We start from the raw sequence: 6988 nt of genomic DNA, 5'->3' as shown, positions 1-6988 counted from the left end.
GAATCTTGTTATTTAGGAGTATTAAACGTAGATTACTGATAAAACCCATTCCATAACCCCTAGGCTATTTTGTGAGACGAATCTAACGATGTATATTAATCTATGATTTGCTACAGTGATGCTACAGTAATCATCCGCTAATTATGGATTAATATACCTCGTTAAATTCGTCTCGCAAAATAGCCTAGAGGTTATGGAATTGGTTTTCTCAGTAATCTACGTTTAATACTCCTAAATAACAAGATTTCGGAGGGATATTTAATAGCCCGAAGGATCCAAACAAGCCCTATGTCTATGTTTGCTCAAACTGAATTGACCACGTAATCAAATGGGGTTTATATAGCAAAACGTAATTGTTCTAAAATTAATGAGAACATTGTACATAAGGATTGTTGTTGATGCAAAGTTTTCTCCAAACCGCAGATATACACTGTGTATATTGCGAGACTATCTTAACAATCAAAAGACGAAATTCAAAATGTGATCAAGATGAGCCAGTCATGTATAAAATATTGGCCATTGGATTCACATCAAGAGATGATAAGAACATGTACATAAAGAACAAAAAGCAATGGAATAATCCAGACTTAGCCATGAAAGTTGTCACGCCCGGAAATTCACTAGTAATTTCCGAACTAATTTGTGCATAAAATCCTCGTCCAGGAATCAGCCGAGGTACACAAACTAACAATTTAATATACAAATCCATCTTAATAAAATAATAACGTTACATACTTACAAAAGAAAAGAAAAACAACAGCAGCGGAATAACGGTTTAACGATGGCTTCAGCTCCACTCCCACAGGCAACTCAACTGGGGTACAAGCCAAACGTCTTCTCCTTCTGGATCCTTTTTCTTCAACTGAGGTTTGATTGATTATTGCAAGAATGAGCATATGACATACTCAACAAGCCACACAGCAAATATGCAAGTGCACAAGGATTTCAAAGGATGGCATAATATAGGGTTCATTTGCGAAAACAGCATTTAGCAAACATTTAAGAGAAGTAAAATAGTAGAGTAATTAATCAGAAATTTTAATCAACACTGAACAGCACCCCAATGCTGCACAGGCCCAACCAAACCTGAACAACCAACCCCGGCTGTACAGATCTAACTCCAAACCAGGAGCTAAGAAAATTATTACCAGTTATAGCATCAATAATTATTTGTGACAGGTGTGAGACTAATCATGAAAAACATTGCTCAACTCGCCCATAACCGCGGGCACGGCTATTCGAATAGTTTTACTCTGGCCAGAGGTGTACCACTGTACCCACAAGACACAGCCTCAACATCATGTCTACCATGCGTCGCGATACTGGAAAGTACCCGAATAGAGGCTGTGACAATACCCCCTGCACAACACAACTCACCACAGTGCACCATTCCTGGATCATAATCACCCCCTCAAAAACCAGAGGCATGGACTCCCCAGCGACCTCCACGGACTTCTCGCCGCTTCTCAGTCTGGTGCCCCGCAATGAATCATGCTATACAAAAGGTAAAGCCGTTGCCCACGCTGGCTTGTGGTTGGCACGGTTAATGTCTCACAACAGTAGCTCGTGAACCGGTTCTTAATTGCCATGAGCACGACCTTCAAAACCATGTGCTCACAACCCACCATTGTCAAGTTTTAGTTATCAATTAATTATCATAACACGATTAACCATCGTGAGCTACCATTAAATATAACCATAAGTGATAGTGTAACATTAGTTATCCCAATTATGTGATAATGTTTCTAAGCATGGCTAAGCAATTATATATATATATATATAGCATTTAGCTGAACCAAACCAATATATAAGGTCCTAGCTAATCAAATTATAACCCATAGGAAAATAAATTCATCTTCGGCCACTAATTAATTGGGAAAGGCTCACCACCCGATGACATTCGAAAATAATGCATAAGTTGAAATCAAACAATAGCCTTAAACGGGTTCAACATGCTCAAAGGATTGTTTGGGATCTGTGTGACTTGCCTTGAGCTTCCTCAAACGCTTCTAAACCTTCCTCAACGAAAAGGCTCTCCTCCGGAACGTCGGAAACTAAAGCGAAAGAACAAAATCAACAAAACAGTACAAAAACAAGCATAAACAGTACATGTGGATATTTTTAACATGTAGAATCTTGATTTTAGATGAATTTAGCAACTTGAACCACTCGAATCCGAGTTACGATGATTTAGTTATGAATTTCTGAAGATTTAATCTATTTAAAAAAACTGAAAAAGAGGAGATGATGACGTCATGATGACCTCATCAACGGCAGCCACGGCACGGGTGGCGACCTCGCCGGAGCTAGGGTGGTCGGCCGGACTTTTGGAGGACACCTACGCGAAGAGGACGACGACGCGAACTCACCGATACAAAGAACAACGACGGACGACGACGAACGACGGCCGGCGGCGAGGTTCAACGGCGGCTCGACTCCGATTGACGGCGGCGATGGTGCTCCAGTGGTCGGCGGCTTCGGGGGTCAGGCGGCCGGGCTTTTCCACCCTCCCGCGCACCTAACGGTGGTGACGGCGACCGACGGCGACGACGGAGGCGGCGGCGCGACGCGGATGGAGCTCGGCCGGCGACGATGGCGGGGTGGAGCACGTGGCGGCGGCGCTACGAGGCACGGGAGATCACGGGAGAGGGGGCAAACGAAAGAGGAGGACTAGGGGGTCCTATTTATAGCCTTGGATTGAAGAGATCGGACTCCTCTTGCAAGAAATCGGCTCGGGAAATCAAAAACTCGGTTTTGGAGATAAACTCGAAAACGAGTTCGATTCGGATAAAATACTCAACGATTAGCCCCGATTTTTAGGGGTAAAGATAGAGGATGATAAGAGGAATATTTCCCTCAACTAATTTGGAAAAAGGAGCAACGGGGAGGCGAGATTTGGAAGGAAGAGGCGGCGGCACTGTGCACGGCACGGCTGGCTCGGGCTCTGCCTGAGCTGGAAGATGAACAGTAGAGCAGGGAGGGAAAGTAGACTTTTTCGGCTGGGCTGAGAGGAGAAGAGGCGGCTCGGGTTGGGCCGGCGTGGGCTGCACAGCACGCGCGCGAGGAGGGAGAGAAGACGAAGGAATGGGCCGAAAATGGCCCAAGCTGAGGAGGAGGATTTTTATTACTTTTCCAATTAAAATAATCACTTAAATGATCTTTGAATTGTTAAAAATACTTTCAATGCTCAAATAATTTCAAGAAAAATCCTGAAAATACTTGGACACTCAAAGTACTTAACAAAATTATAATCAGACCATTTAATGATTAATTTAATATGTGGGTAATTACTGAAATGTTCTTTGTATGATTAAAATTAGGAATTGAGCTCCGAAAAATCCGAGAAAATTATAGAGAGTATAATTAACCATGAAGAATTTAATAAAAATTAAATCCATCCATGCTTTATATTTAGGAAATTTTATTTCCCACATTTAACTTCACTTGTAAATTAATGAACATTTAATATAAATTCTAATAATAATTTATTAAATACTTTATAAATCCTGAAACGAAATTCAGGAGGCGACAAAAGTCGAAGTTAAAAATGAGTATGGCCCTGTTTAGATTCCCTGGTAAAATTTTACACCCTGTCGCATCGAATGTTTGAATACATGCATGAAGTATTAAATATAGAAAAAAAAACTAATTACATAGATTGTGTGTAAATTGCGAGACGAATCTTTTAAGCCTAATTACGCCATGATTTGACAATGTTGTGTTACAGTAAACATTTGCTAATAATAGATTAATTAGGCTTAATAAATTCATCTCGCGGTTTACAGGCGGATTCTGTAATTTGTTTTGTTATTAGACTACGCTTGATACGCTTGATACTTTAAATGTGTATCCGTATATTTAATATGACACACCAACACTTTACACCCCTAGATCTAAACACAGCCAATGTTGCATTGCAATTTTTGCCTTAACTTTAAGTCCCTACATCCGTATGTCAGACATGCGTCATAGCCATGCATTATTATATCAGCAAATGCCACGATTATTTTTTTTTTCCACATGACAACCTATTCCTGCCACCAAATTGGCACGAATCTCCACGCATCTTGGGTGGACCACACGGCGACTGTTGGCGCACATTCATGTGGCTTCGAGTCGTCGGGCCAACGAAGATTTTCGCATGGCGTCGCTGTCGCTCGCATGCCAAGTCGGCTCGGGAGGCCCGCAAAGCCGCATCACGCACTGATTGCAGCTGGGCCCACCAGGTCCCCACCGCGGGCCATGGGAGAGCACGTATGTGGGCCCCACGGATCCAGCCGCAGTTGAAGCGGTGAATGGAGCCCACGACTCGAAACAATGGTCGCTGCATGCCCGTCCGAGAGCTACCTCTGGTTTTTTTTTTCCCTTTAACTTCTACTGATTTCCGTTCGTTCTAATCTTCTCATTTGTCTCCTATCTTCGGAAGGAAATCAAAGTCTTGTTAATTTCTCCGTCAAAGACAAGCCCTTCCTTGTAGTGTTGTGTCTACCGTAAGAGAGAGAGAGAGAACTGAACAAGTTTTGTTTACCTTGCATTCCAGAATTTCCACAAACTCGGATGAGCTCGAACATTCCTCGAAGGAAGCACAGACAGACAGAAGGTCGTGATCCAGGATTACCGATGATGGTAACGACTAAAAACGAGTCATTTGTCCAATGGCAACTGGGAAACGGATTAAGAGAAGGCCCACGCCGCCTCGCTGTGCAGTGGCGGCGGACGCAGTCACGCACACGACCGATGCACCGGACGGGACGCGACGCGCACGCGCAGACCCGCTACTCCTACTCCCGCACCGCACGCCCGCCGCCCGTCGGCGCCTCCACGCTAACCCGTGGCCCCAGCCGTATAATTTTTCCGCGAAACGGGAAGACGAGACCGAGCCGTCAACAAGGGCAGCCCCGTGCGCGCGCCCGCTTTAGCCGGCACGGCAGGGCCGGGCAGACGATGTGACGATGGGACGACCCGACCGGCAAGGCGGGAGGCACACGCGTCGCGCGGTTGTACGTGCGCGTGCGTGCGGTGCGGGGCGAGGCGGCGGGGCCAACGCGGTGGGACTGTGCGAGAGGCCGGGCCGACCAGCGACGTACGAGACCAGCTCCGGGTCGTGGGATCCCCGTGCTCCCGGGACCGACCGAAAGGTCTGCCCGCTTTCTCGTTGTTTTTACGCGACGGTCTCGGGGAAGAATTGAGCCGTCACCGATTTCCGGGCCTCAAAAGCGGCACCTTTATGGTCTTTTGATTTTCGGGTCGGTGGGTTGCTTGTCTACCTTTCGGAAAGGTGCGCAGCCACCGCTGCCACGGTCGGCGATCGTACTCCAGTTGTGCTCCTAAAATGACTTTTATTTCATACAACCCACACTTACACGTCGTACACGTAAACTCTCACAAATATGTTCATTAACTTTTTTAATAGATGAGGCTTAGTTTTTTTAAAAAATTATACAGTACAGCTGATACTCGCAACGAATGCACACTCAACTCTATAAACGCATGTACGCAAACCCTACTCAATGAACATCTCCAAAGACTGGGTCGGCAAATCAATCCTGGAGTTTGACGAAGTCACCATAGGCGTCTCGCTATCGACGTGTACGTCGCCTACCACTGAAAGCACAAAGCCGTTAAATCCTGAAAAATTTGCTCCCATGGAGAGTTGAACCCATGACCTAAGGTGTTACTGAGACTCTTGTAACCTTAAACTCACTCCATTCCAAAATATAAAATATACATGTTTTTTTTCGATGTTTCATAATACAAAGTGTGTATACGTAAATACAATTAACTAATCCCCCCGTTTCAGGTTATAAAATATTTGGCCAAAGTCAAAATTCTTAAGTTTGACTAAGTTTATAAACGAATATAGTAATATTTACATTACCAAATTAGTTTTATTAAATTAATAATTAAATATATTTTTCATAATAAATTTATCTTGGATAAAAAATATTACCATTTTTTCTATAAACTTGGTCAAACTTGAAGCAATTTCGTTTTGACCAAAGTCAAAACATCTTATGACCTGAAACGGAGGGAGTAGCACTCTTCACTAAATTATTATTATTTAATCCTTCACACTTAAAATCTTTCTATTGGTTACTTAAAATCTTTCTATTGGTTACATGCATTGTATTTATTACGATGGTTTAAATTATAAGATTATAAGATGATAATAATTATTACTTGTTTTTGAATGGAAGAAGTATATGATCTCATTAAAATTACACTGAAAATACACCCATGTGAATGGACGCTGGAATTCAAATCCTACTTGAGGCCTTGTTTATTTCCAAAGTTTTTTTTTTTTTTTGCCAAACTTCCAACTTTTCATCACATCAAACCTTTCATACACACATAACTTTTCAGTCACATCGTTCTAATTTCAACCAAACTTCTAAACTTCAGTGTGAACTAAAAGACAGCCTCAGTGGAGTTTGTAGCCTTCCAGGCTTGTAAACCGCAATTCTACCACCCGAACAACAAAATACTTCCTGTTGATTTTAGTCCATTCGTTTTTTAATAGACAATATCGTTGACTTTTGATGTAAAGTTTGACTATTCATTCTATTAAAAATATTATTTATTTGTTGTGACATGCTTTATTGTTAAAGAAATTTTAATATGACTTATATTTTAGCATATTTATGTTAAATTTTTGAATAAAATGAATGATTAAACGTTAATAAAAATCAACCATCTATAATAAAATGGAGGTAATATTTAATTTGTAGTGATGCACAAAGGGTTTAATTAGGATTGGGGCAAACCATTTAATGTTGTGAAACAATAATGACATGGCGTGTTAAATCTACTCTATTACTAAGGTCCATTTTTTTTAATTGACGTTTTAGATTACACTAGCCGTCAACCCATGCGTTGCACGGGTTACTTTTGTTGATATTATAAATGCCGCTTAGATTATGTATTAAATGTATTTTCTAAAATTAGTGTGGCTTAAATTTTGTAGAAAATAATATTGCGGCTTAGATTG

This window comes from Oryza glaberrima, chromosome 10 (genome assembly GCF_000147395.1).
Source record: "Oryza glaberrima chromosome 10, OglaRS2, whole genome shotgun sequence".
Lineage (NCBI taxonomy): Eukaryota > Viridiplantae > Streptophyta > Magnoliopsida > Poales > Poaceae > Oryza > Oryza glaberrima.
Note: the sequence above shows the minus strand (reverse complement) of the source record.